Source organism: Nannospalax galili, unplaced genomic scaffold (genome assembly GCF_000622305.1).
Source record: "Nannospalax galili isolate Female #2095 unplaced genomic scaffold, S.galili_v1.0 scaffold203, whole genome shotgun sequence".
Classification (NCBI taxonomy): Eukaryota; Metazoa; Chordata; class Mammalia; order Rodentia; family Spalacidae; genus Nannospalax; species Nannospalax galili.
In genome coordinates this window covers 833231-846908 of record NW_008351640.1, presented here as the reverse complement: position 1 = coordinate 846908, position 13678 = coordinate 833231, and positions in this window count along the sequence as shown.

Sequence of the window (13678 nt, the reverse complement as noted above, 5' to 3'; positions counted from 1 at the left end):
ATAATCTTAAATATGTTTCATGAAGATCAAAGAAATTAAATTTAAAAATTAATGAGCTCAAAGGAAAAAATTAAATATTAGAAATTCCGAACTTTGGGGAAGTATGATGAATATTGGAACTGACTTATCAAAATGATAAAGTTATTAAAGAATTGTCACTAGAAGAATGAGGTAATGTCACTCATAATTTTAAAATGCATGATGCCTTATATATAAAATAGTGTACATGAAATTGGGCTGGGGTGTTAAAGGGCTTTGAAGATTGGAGACACAATCAACAGTATGATAAAATAATATTGTATGGGGCTGGAGAGATGGTTCAGTCATTTAGAGCAGGAGCTGCTCTTGCAAAAGGCCAAGGTTTGGCTTTCAGCACCATCAAGATAGGTAACAACCATCCCTAACTCCAGTTCCTGAGGATCCAATGCCTTCTCCTGTCTTCTGTGGGCATTTCAAAGATAGATATACCTGCATACATTTGGCAAAACACTCATACACATAAAATAAAAGAAATAATGTCCCTGTATAGGATACCTTATTGAACCTCACCCACCCATCGCTCAGGGACCATTGCAGAAGGGACAGAAAGATTCTAAGAGCCAGGGCTGGTTCATGAATGCAGGAAAGTAGAGGCTGGCAGTCCACTAGAGGCTTGCACAAGTGAACTTATGTCAATGGTGGAATCGAGCACAGGTCCCGTGCCAACTCAATTAAACAAGGGTCAAGAGGAGAGGAGAGAAATGGATGGTAGGCAGCACTAGATTAAGAACTATTGCAGACTGCTGCCGGGTGAGGCAGAGTATGCCTTAAATATGATCTCTAGATGGGTTGACTAGACTCCAGTGGATGAATTTACACTGAGGGACATCTGGGTACAAATGCTTAACTGGATATTACTTACCATGCGTGGTGGAATACATGAGATCTGGTGGGAGTATAGGAAGGCATACATGTGGTAGCGGCTCTAAATTTGATTAAGAATTGTATGAAATTGCAAAAGATAAATAAAATTTTTAAATGTTAAAAAGAAAAACAAATATATGCAGTATGAAATTTGCAAAAATTTAATTTAAAAAGGGATATTTACAAAACAAAAAAAAATCCTGTTGTATCCAATTTGAATCTTTTTCTTTAGAGCTTACAGAGAGGTTAGGTGATTGCGTAGGTTACTTGTAGCTCTCAGATTTTCTGATTTCAATTTGTATGAGACTGAGCATATTGTTTTAGTTTTGAAACTGTACCATTACTAGAAAGGCTGGGAACACATGTGTTGCAGAGTAAGATCTAATATATTTGATTTTAAATGTAGTTAGCACATGATAATTTATTTTACAGAATGAGATTGAATTCAGATTTATTCTTTATTAGAGCAGCATTTTAAATTGTTTTGGCATACGCTTCAAGGAATGTAGTTGACAGACATATTTGTGAAAATGTTCGGTACTACCAGGGTTTTGAATTTGAAATATTTTTATAGTATAGATGATTTGCTGAATAAACAAATACTACAAATGCATGAATAAAGCCCACATTCTTACTGGGAAACATGTCAGGTGACTGTTAGTCACATGACAGATGGACACAGTGGTAAATGACATCTTGATTTAAAATCCTGTTCATTTTTTACCTCCATGCCTTATCTCCGTATGTGACGTGAAGTGTTTCAAGAGTTGCCAGTGATCATTCAAGGAAAGTCAGCCTTGTGACTAAACGGCATCTCCTCTTCTGTTTTCATATTCCTCTCATACTAAATATGCTTTGGGAACTTAGAATATAAAGATAAAATAATCAAGCATTAGGCCACATATACTTTTACGTGACCAATAATTTATAGAGAATTCTGAAGATAATTAATAAGAGATAGCAGTAATAACAAATGATCTGCCTTGCCTGCCATGCTTTATGGATCTAGCAGAAATCAGTACAAATGATAACAGAATACAGAACAAAGAGCAGTGACATAAAAATCTTATCTGACTTAAAAGTTAATTGTTCCATTGGTATAGTACATTATTAAAAATACTCTATTCTCAAGTTCTCATGACCATTGATTTTGAAACTATTAGTTTCTAGTTCCAATCTTGGATTTTACCAAAATTAAACTTATTATTGGAGACTGTTCTGTTTATTTCCACATACAGCAGATTAAATGTCATGATTTTATTGTTTTGTATTTTTTTTAAATTTTTTCTGTATTATAGAACATCTTAATCATCTTTATAACCTCTTCTCCACTGGCATCCTTCAATACCCACCCACTGGAATTCATACATTCTGTTCTTTGTATTAAGGCCTATCACGTTAAGTCAGTGTCTCCAGACATCTGTCAGTGCAAATTCATGCACTGAAGTCTAGTCAGTCTATCCAGATTCCATCCCTTTATGAGGATCAGCTCTTTCTCTTTTGACATATCTGTAATGTGGAAGTTCTTAGGAAACTCTTGTGCTTTCTTTTTGTGTCACCATAGTTCCTTAATGTCTCCATCCTTATTTGCTGTTCCTTCTCAAAGTTTTGGCATTATAAATCCGAACCAAGAATCAGTGCAGAACAGGCATTTTGGTGTATATCTGTAATCCTAGCACTCAGAAATGGAAAGCATAAGTCTGGGGCTGGAGAGATGACTCAGAGGAAAGAGAGAACCTGATACTTTTGCAGAGAAGTGGGTTTGGTTCCAGCACCCACACAACAGCTAACAACCATCCCTAACTCCAGTTCCAGGGGATCAGCCACCTGTTTATTATCCCTGTTGGCATTGTAGAACACGGGTACAATTACATACATGCAGAGAGAACATTTATATTAGATGTAAATTAGTCCATTTAAAAATATTTTTAACTAGCTCCACTCCATTTTCATCTGTACAGCAAGTTTGAGGACAGCCTGGGCCATACGAAAATCACTTGGGAGGCAGAGGCAGGTGGATCTTTGTGAGTTCGAGGCCAGCCTGGTCTACATAGTGAGTTCCAGGACAGCTGGGGCTACAAGGAGACCCTGTCTCAAAAAGACAAAAAAAAGTTAAACCAATTGATCAGTTATGATGCTTGATTCTACATGATTAAATAGTAGATTTATCTTAGAGAAAATGGTATTGGAGCAAAGAACAATCACTGAAAATTTTAGTGGACATTCAGGATTGGAGTGAAGGACTGGAATATTACAGACTTCAGAAGATCGGTTAGCATGATCAAACTACCTTTTTTTGCTGAGTACTACGCTTATCCTCAGAAAGCTGGGGTCTAAGCTGACAGCCACTTCAAGGAAGAGTGATGTATGCCCGAGTCTCTCAGTGTCATGGTGAAAAGACCAACAAGCAAAGAGAACTTCCTCCAACACACAGTCAAATGCATTCTCAGATAAGGAACACTGTAGAGAAAGATTGTGGCTAGATAATCTAGGAGACAGAGACATGAGTTTGCTGGGCAGTTTCAATACATGAAAATTAAAATAAGCCAGATTCCTACCAAAACCTGAGTGAAAGTAAGATTTCTATGCTAGAATGAGTTGGCTGATCCTTATGGCAGCTGTCACCCTGTGGCTAATTCATGTGGCTAACTGTGGGTAATGCATATCTTCACTGAGATATAAAGTAGTTTACACAGACTTTGAAGGAGAGCATCACCTATGGATTCATTGCTCCTTTCATTCTGGTCATGGCAAAGAGCAGGGAACTAGAACAAAGCATTATACAGTTCATGCCCTGAGGGCAAATAATGGCTACTTTTCATTGTCAGTTTTTTTCCAGCCTTTTTTGTTTTATAAATTCTGTCATTAATGTCTTCATTTCATCAGTAGTCAGTAAGCACTCAAATGTAATCCTTAATGTTCACACATTTGTTTATTTTCTGTAGTTTTTGTGCTATTGATTTGTAGTTTTATTTCATTATTATCTGAAAAGATGCCCAGTTATTAGAGGTACGTGATTTAAAAAAATATTTTTATTGTTTGAAGTTCCATACATTTATAAAATACATATTGATCATATCCATCCACCACTACTTCCCTCCAACTTTCCGTAGTGCTCTTCATCCTGTCTCCCTCCCAAATTCATACTTTCTTTTCCTATAGCTAATAATGACTCAAAGCATCCAATTAGTGCTTCCTATATGAGCATGTGTATGTGGCCATCCACAAGGAAATGGGCAACCCTCCAGTGGCCACATTCCCAGAGGAGAGCGTCTATCTCTCCTTCCCTCAGCAGCCGTCAATTGACAACACCTGCTACACTTGGATTAAAGATTGTAGTGTCACTTATGCTGCTCACAGTGTTAATGTTCATGTTTTATGTGTTATGATTTCTTAAGCTCTAAGTAGCAATCTTCCCAGGCTGAATTCTTTTCTCTGTTAAATTACATGTTTAACATTAACTCATTTGCTATTTTGTTGTAATAAAATGTTGGCAAAGCCAAAACGTTTTTGCAAAGAACTATGCTTTACATGTTAAAACAGAAAAGAGTAATTTTATATACAAAAATGGTGATAAATATTAAAAAGTACTTGGAACCCTCAATGAAAGCATGATCTGGCATTATACATTAAAAATGCAATGTATGGAATGCCGTATTTTATATAATTCAGGTAACAGATTGGGCATATCTGAAAATAAATGAATTAACTGGGAAACAGTCCAAAAGAAAACATCTAATTAAAAATTCACAGAATGGTAAAAGAAAAAAAAAAGATGAGCTGAAAAGATAAGAAAACTTCAAGAGATGTCCAGGAAGTCAGCAATTCTAAGACTTTCCTAGAGCTGCCAAGAGAAATAAAATAGCTGATTAATTTACTTTCAGTCTTAATATGTTTTAGGATCAATGTAGAGTCACAACCTCAAAGACATTATATCAGTGTAAAAGAATAAGGGGGTTTATACCAATATTGACAAAAGGGTCTGAGCAGAAAAACTGAAACAGGGATTTCATCTTAAAAAACATGTTCATCCACCAGGTCAAAGTTGTGTTTATCAATTAAATGGGTCATACTCAGATTCTTTGAGACTCTAAATCCGTTTAAAGTGTGTTCTTTGAAGTCTGTGTGGAGTTGAAAATTATGAGCAACAAGGGAAGTTGATTTTCCTCTGGTTCTTCAAAGAAAGTCACCTTGAAAACATAAAGTTTATTTTTCAGTATGAATTATAGGGTCATTTTATGGAGATAAACAATGTTGAATAATCCATGTTTACAGGAATAGCAGAGCTAAAAATAGACAGTATTGTCACAATTATAGCCTCTATTATATAAATTGGAGCATTTTAAAAGTGAAAGATTTGGAGAGATAAAGTGAAATTGTCTTTTCAAGGTACTCTTGGCATTGGTAGCTATGTCATAAAATTCTATTGTTACTCATGAAATTTCAAGCACTGTTGCTGATTATAAATGGTAAACTTAGCTGTACTTGCTTCATCATATGATGCATCTTTCTAAATCAAATAATAAAATTTTTGCTGTCTGGATTCTCTGAAGAATCAGCAAGAAAAACCTATTCTATCTACATGTGTGACAGCATCATGAGTGTATAAAGTTATGTGTCTGGAGAAGGATATTAACACAGAAAAAAATGACAGCTAAAGTAATCATAACACTTCAAACACATACTAGAATGCTTATGAGAGGCCTTGGGTTTATTTTATTGCTATGAGCATCTGAAAAAAATTATCAAAACATCAAATATTAACTTCTGAGAATGTGACTGCCAGGGGTACAATGAGGAAATGAAAATAATTTATCTTAGGAACAATCCTAGATTTGTCTTCAGAGTGGACCTTGAAACATAACGTTTGCTTTAATGTGGTTTGAGGCAATTAAGTATAGTATTCATATTTGCTCTTTGAGTATATTTGAAATTAGTTTGTATTTTTAGAAATATATAGGATAAGACAATTCATAAGAGTCTCAAATTAAGATATATAATATAGATTTGATGACTTCTTTTCTTTATAATGAATCAAATAGGACATGTGGAAGAATTTTGGACAAAAGAGGTGTGGCAATAATAACAATAACGACAGGAAAGATAGTGGCATGATCTTCACCCTTTAGATGTTATAAACACGGAAAAGCACAATGTTCATTCTCAGTTACTGGAAAGTTAAAGTGAGGAGGCATATCCAAGAAAACAGAACTTAAAGAATGTCAGCGATGTGACGAAAGGAGTGAGAAGATTTTACCCTACAGACTTCTGAAGCAAGAGTTATATTCGTATTTTTGTCACTTACGACTTATTTTAAGTTTAAACAGTTTGCTTAAAATTCTAAAGGGAAAATACATCAAAGCTAAACTCTTATAATCTGGGATTTATGTGCTTCTTTTTCAGAAAAAAAGAATTGGAAAATACTAACATGAAAAAACAGAATAACTAATAAACAAAATAATAAAGGTCACATAAGAGTTGAATCCCAGCATGGCTCCAGGTCTGGAGAGAGGTATGAAGCAATTTTAAGTTACCAGGCAGATGACTCTACTGTGACATTTGCTATATATCAGTTAAAGAAATCCTTTTCCTCCTCAAATTCAAGTACATTGGGAATTGAAAAATATTTAAAAATAAATATTTAGATACCGTTTACTTATTGAAGACATTCCCAGAACTTCTTACTATCAGCAGTATAAAGTATAAAAACACCAATCTCATTTTCTAGGACTGCCTGGTCCTTTTTGAATGTAAAATTTTAGTAAAACTGATATTCTTTTTCTCTGTACATTGTTCCTGAGAAGCAGAATTCTTGGCAGCCACATTTGCCCTCAATTTTTTCATTCAATTATTTTCTTGAGAAAGGGTCTCCTTGTTGTCCTTGCTGGCTTGGAACTCGTTATATAGACCACAATACCCTCCATCTCACAGGAATCCTCCTGCCCCTGCCTCCCAATCAAAGACCTGCACCACCAAGCCCTTCTAACTTTCCCTATTTAACACACATTTATGAAAACCATTCTCTCCATCTGAAGCTACAGTTTTATCTCCTTTATTGTTTTCTCTTACTTTTTGAATTTTTTTTTGTGTGTGTGTGTATGAGTGTTTTGTCTGCATGTATGTGTGTACCCTATGCATGCAAACCCCAGGGAGGCCGGAAGAGGGCACTGGATACCTTGTACTGCAGTGAATGGTTGTTAGCCACCATGTGGGTACTGGGAATTGAACTCAGGTCCTCTCCAAAGAGCAGTCAGTGTTCTTAATTACTAAGATATCTCTCCAGGCCCACAAAGTTCTTAATACCCTGTTTTGACTTTCTTGTATTCAAACAATATTTTTTTTTGTTTCTCTAGTAACAAACCACCTCACATAAGTAACCTTTCAGAATGTCTTTCTTTACCAGGAATTACCTATAACTTCCCTACTATTTGTTTTAATAAATGCTAAGTAAGATACCACTCATACTTGCTCATTTTTATTCCTCACAGGCTGCATCTTACACTTAGTTTTCTGCATAACAGGCATGAACAGAAGCAATTTTTAACCAATAAATGAATGAAAAATTTACTTTGATTTCATTTGCTGTTGTTTGGGGTGGTAAAAACTGTTCCAGAAACATTCTGTGAGAATTTCATGTTATGAATCATTCCTGACTAAAGTAACAATGCTGTGAAACTCACGTCCATTTCTCTAAAAATAGGAAAAAGCTCTCTCTCTCTCTCTCTCTCTCTCTCTCTCTCTCTCTCTGTGTGTGTGTGTGTGTGTGTGTGTGTGTGTGTATGTGTGTGTGTGTTGTATTGGGGAAAAGGAGAGATAACTAGAGAAAGAGATTACTAAAATGTTCATATTTGTATCGGCAGAAGGTAGCTTTAAGTTCATGTTATAACAGAAATAACTTTCTTACCACTTGCTTTCTTCTCAGTTGTTTACTGTGTTTTCTCTTCTGTATGGTAAAACAATATATCAAAAAATTTTCAATAAATGGTGTTTTTGAGAAGCATGTGTGAACCTGCTTTGATTCTCACTGAGAGAAAACTGTGACTACTTTGATAAATCTTGAATGCTTGTAATCTTCCACTGACCTCTAATGTACAGATTACTTGGGATTTGTAGAATTTCTGGCTTTGGTTGAATCAGAATAGTGATTGATGCTTTTAATTGTTCTTTTATCATGGAAATGTTGGAAATAGTGAAAACTATACATCATAAGCAAAGCTGGCCTGGAAAGATATCCAAAGCAATTTTCCTGTCTCGAGAGTGACAGATAGTCATGATAAGTCCACAAACTATGAAGTGCTTATCTAAACCAAGAAGAAGCCTGAATCTTTGTTCAACCCATCACTTTCAGTGTGCACTGGGGATAGGAAAGCTCAGAGTTTAAGGGATTTGGGAAAAGAGAGACCAGGAATGAAATCTAAGTCATTTTATTGAGATGCGTTCTCCTGTTTTCCTTATTTAACTTGTTAATGATGTAAAGATAAGCATCCTGCCTCCATTTTATGAAATTTTCATACTCATATTATCTGATGTTGGGTCCTATATTCTATGATGTATATAGAATTAATTTCAAATAAGTGGCAACTCTCCATAAGTGAAATCCACAGATCAGAATTTTCTTAAGGACTCCTGAAATTGTGAAGTTTAAATGAAAAGAAAAAGCTCTTAAATTTGAGTATCACCTATACTAGGGGAAATGATTGAAAAAAGTAATCATGTGTCATTATGTATTGTATATTTACACAGAGTTATAGATGATTGCTAGCCCATGTGGGAAACGAACCTGAGTCCCCTTCAAGAGCTTTCTGTGTTCTTAACCACTGACCCATCTTTTTAGCCCTCAGTAACATAGCTTCTTACACCACTGTATTCTTCACTTAAATCTTTACAATATTTTTAAAATACAGTAACAAGTTCTAGCAATAGCCTGTATTATTTTGGGAGTCTCTTGGACTGCTCTGAAGAACCACTCAAATGGTGGTCTCTTCTGGCTGGTACTATGCTCTTGGCATACAGCCCCCATGTATATATGCACTTATTAGTAAGGGCATTTCTCTGTAAGGGCATTTCTCAGGGGGTACAGAGTGAGCATATTTCCCTCTGGCTTTCCTAGCCCTCCCAAGTTCCATTTATCTCTGCTCTCTCTCCCCTCTAATCTCCCTACACCCTCTTCAGTTGAAGAACTTCCATTATCCCCATTCCCACCAATAACACCCACCTCCCACCATCCCCTCTCTCCTGAGTTTCTTCCTCCCCAACCCTTTTGCCCTCGTGCATGACATTCATTCCTTGCCTCCCACCCAAACATCCCCACGCTCCCCACCTTCCCACTAGTAACATCCCTACTATTCTCTTTCCAGCTCTTTCTTTCCCTTTACCTCCAGGTTTCCTTTCCATTTTCCTGGCTTCCGGTGTTACATCAGGATATATACTATATATACACACACAAATAAAGGATTTGCGCTACTATCCACAAATTGGAGAATATACATCATTTGTTTCTCTAATTTGTAGTACTTCCCTTAGGATAATAGTCTCTAGTTCTATCCATTTACCTGAAAATTCCATTTTCATCTTTTCTTACTGCTGAGTAGAACTCAATTGTGTAAATTTGCCACATTTTCATTATCCATTCATCAGTTGAGGGATATGTAGCTTGTTTCCAATTCTTAGTTATTATGAAGAAGGCAACAGTAAACATGGATGTACAGATATTTATACAGTAGCATGAGTCCTTTGGGTCTATGCCAAGGAGTAGTATAACCAGATCATATGGTAGATTCATATTTAGTTTTTTGACAGTTTTCCATACTGCTTTCCACAGTTGTTGTAGGAGTTTGCATTCCCACCATTAGTGGATGAACCTTACCCTTTTCCTACATCGTCACCCACATTTGGTGTCTTTTTATCTCTTGATCTTGTACAGTCTAACTGGAGTAATATAGAATCTTATAGCTTTTTATATGCATTTCTCTAATTACTAAGGATATTGAACACTTCTTAAGAGGGTTTTTCTTAGCCACTTTTATTACTTGGTTTGAGACCTCTCTGTTCAGATCCATACCTTACTTTTTATTGGGTCTTTTATTTTCTTGTTTCTTTGTTTTAGAGGTTTTAGTAAATTCTAGATATTAATCATCTATCAGATGTGTAGCTGGCAAAGATTTTCTTCCACTCAGTGGGTTTCCTTTGCACTTCCTTGATTGTTTCATTTGCTGTACATAAGCTTTGCAACTTAATGAGGTCCCACTTGTTGATTGTTGACATTAATACCTGAGCAACTGATGGCTGATTTAGAAAGTCCTTTCCTATGCTTAAATCTTGGAGGGTAATGCCTGTATTTTCTGCTAGCAGTTTCAGAGTTTCAGGTTTCCATTTGAGGTCTTTGATCCATTTGGAATTTACTTTTGTGTAGGGTGAAAATTAAGGGCCCAATTTCATTATTCTAAAGGTGGAGATCCTATTTTGCTGGCACCATTTGTTGAAGATGGTATCTTTCCTCCATTGTGTGTTCTTAGCATCTTTGTCAAATATCAGGTGGCTGAAATAGCATGTACTCATGTTTGGGTTGCTGTTGTGTTCTATTGATTTATGTGTATATTTTTGCACTAGTACAATGCTGTTTTAATGACTGTAACTCTATAACATAAACAGATATGGTATGGTGATCCCCTCAGCATTGTGCTTTTTGTCCAAGATTGGTTTGGCTATGTGAGGTCTTTTGTGATTCCACATGAAGATAGCACCATACTGCTAAAGACAGGACATATTTCAGACACCAGACTTGGAGCAATAGAGCAGGAACTGACATGGAACCCTTCCACCTGAATACTAGATATCATAGTTCTAGAGGAAACAATGCAAGCTGTTAAGGGAAAAACATCAGCCAATGGCACAACCCAGTCCTAAAGCCTAATAACCATAATGATTGGCAAAGGAAACTACCTCGATTGGTGCAGTAGTGGCACTATTAGCTGGGGAGGGGGATGGTAATCAACAACTATCTAATAGGTCTAAATCCCTCTCAGTGGGAGTGAACTCATGGGTGGCACTTTAAACACAGCCAAATCCGCATGACTGAAGAGGTCATATATCCTAGAGGAAACCTTATTTCTGTCATATCTCTAGACAAATGAAATTTGAACTATATGCTAAATATGGATCATTATAGTTACAAACCTGTATATCCTATGCCACTCATCGAAGGAACTTCTGCTTGCAACAGATGGTGACTGCTGCAGAGTTCTAAAACTGATCATACACAGATAATATGAGTCTGAAAGATTCAGAGTCCCAGGTGACATATCTACCATGGAGCCTCTATACCTAAGACTCATGGAACATAGCATAATAAAGAATACAGAGAACACTAGTGCATCCCTCAACTCTCACCCGTGAATCTTCCTTATACAACACAGTGTGGTGAACACGGAAGGTCACACATGATCAAGTTTTAGACAATAAGAGATTGTAGTGTGTGTGTGTCCCTGGATAGGACTCCTACATTAGAGTTTCACACACCCACATCTCAGGGAACACTGCAGAAGAAGAGGAGGAAAGATTGTAAGAACCAGGATTGGTTCAATGAACATAGTCAGAGACTTTCACGTCACTGGAAGCTTACGTATGTAAACTTGTATCAATGGTGGCATGGAGTACAAGATCCATGTCAACTCAATCACATCAGGGCCCAGAGTGAAGTCAGGGAATTAGGCCAAGGACTGGCCACAGTCTGAGAGCAGTTGCGAATGATTACTGCTGGATGAATAAGTATGGACTTCAGTTGTCCTCTGTAGATAGGCTGACCAGACTCCAGTGGATTAATTTGTACCCAAAGACATCTGGGTAAAAATGCTTGACTGGAAAGGATTTAGCATATAGGGCAGAACATATGAGGTTGGGTAGGGGGTTTGGGCATTGGTAGGGGAAGGTGTCTAAATTTGATTAAGGACTGTTGAATGACATGTACAAAAACTCAGTTAAAAACAAAAGAAGAAAAAAAATACAGTAACATGTAGATGCTAAAAGGATGTACACTCAGAATAATTGTGTCTACTTCCCCAGTTCTTATTTTTCCCATTGGAAAGCACGTTAGCTACTTTATTTAAACTTAATAGACATGTAATTTTGTATATATTTGATGTACACAAGTTTTAAGATAATTATATTTCAGTGAAACACAATGCTCTACCACAAAAATGAATCAATCCTCTCCTAAATGTTCAGTCTCACTTCATTACTATTTTTATCATGTTAGTACTAATATCACTTAATACAAAGACTACTACCTGAGTGCAATTTTAATTTTATACATAATACATTCTTTTCCCATTCCCCTGACCCTTGAAAAATATGATTCCATTCTTAGCTCTGTGAATTTCAATATTTAGGATATCATATAAATGGCACAGTGTGGTATTTGCACATCTGTGTCTGTCTGTTTCACTTGGCACAATGCCCTTCAGATTTAGTACTGTCAGAAAAATATACCTGATTTTGCTTAATTTGAAAGCCTAAGTTGTATTCCATGATGTTCTCTTAGATTTTACTTCAAGTTTAGTTGTTACTGATAATCAGCCTTTTGAAGTGGTATGGTGGGCTTTTCTTCAACTGTAAAATTTTCAGTTTACTAAGCTATGCTCATTTTTGTTATTTCCTTGTTTCTATTTACTTTAGGTTCAAGAACTTTTTATGGAATTAAGGCAGAAAACCAGGATATTGATTTTAAATCTTTTTCCCCTTGAACAGCTATACATTTCTTCAAATGATTTCCTTTAGAAGTTTCATATTTTATATTAATTTCTATTGATATCAGAAAATTTTCTAATTTCTCTTTAACTTTCACATTACAAAGGCCAATCAAGAATGCATTAAGATCAAAAAAGGTATAAATCAAATTCTAATAATTATTTATAATTAATTATTAGGGTCAACAAAGTACTTTACATATTTATAACATTATAAATATTTTGATTCTGTTATTTGAATATCAAATATAAGACATTTCTTGGCAAATGTTCTTTCTATGTGCTCCTGATGGGGAAATATTTTGTTGTTCTTATTTAGATTGCTTCAAGTATTCTATTTAGAATAACAGACTTATACTGTTTATTAAATATATAATTTTCTTGCTTATCTTTTGCACAGCTTATTTAAAATGCGATTTCAGGCTATGCATTTTTTAAAAAGATTTATTTTTATTTTTAATTATGTGTCGGGGGGGTATGTGTATGTGAATATGGGTATGTGTATGTGAAGATGGTACCTGCAATGGCCAGAATAGGGTGTGGGACAAGCTGGAGCTGAAATAACATGCAGTAGTGGGCCACCTGTGTGGGCTGGGGCTAGAACTTGGGTCCCCTGGAAAAGTGCTAAGTGCTCTTAACAGTCTAGTTGTCCCTCCAGTCTTTCCGACAGTTATTCTTAATGACAGCATCTCGTTTAGATTTTTTTTTAATGTTTTCTTCATGTATTCTGGTACTCCATCATTTATTGCATCCTATTTTATCACTTTTCTATATTTTAATATGTTTACTTTACTGTTGCATTTAAATGTGCTTTTTATCTCCAGAAGTATTTTTTATTTTAAATCACATATACACATTCTAATGTTCTAGTGGTCACTACTTGAATGATATATATTTACATGATCATATATATAATATATATATACTAATCCCATTATTCTTACTAAATTTATTGACTATTTTATCCTAAACTCTTCCACCCCAAACAGCACAATTGTGCATTTTTTTTGCTCCAACTCTTAACCCTAGCT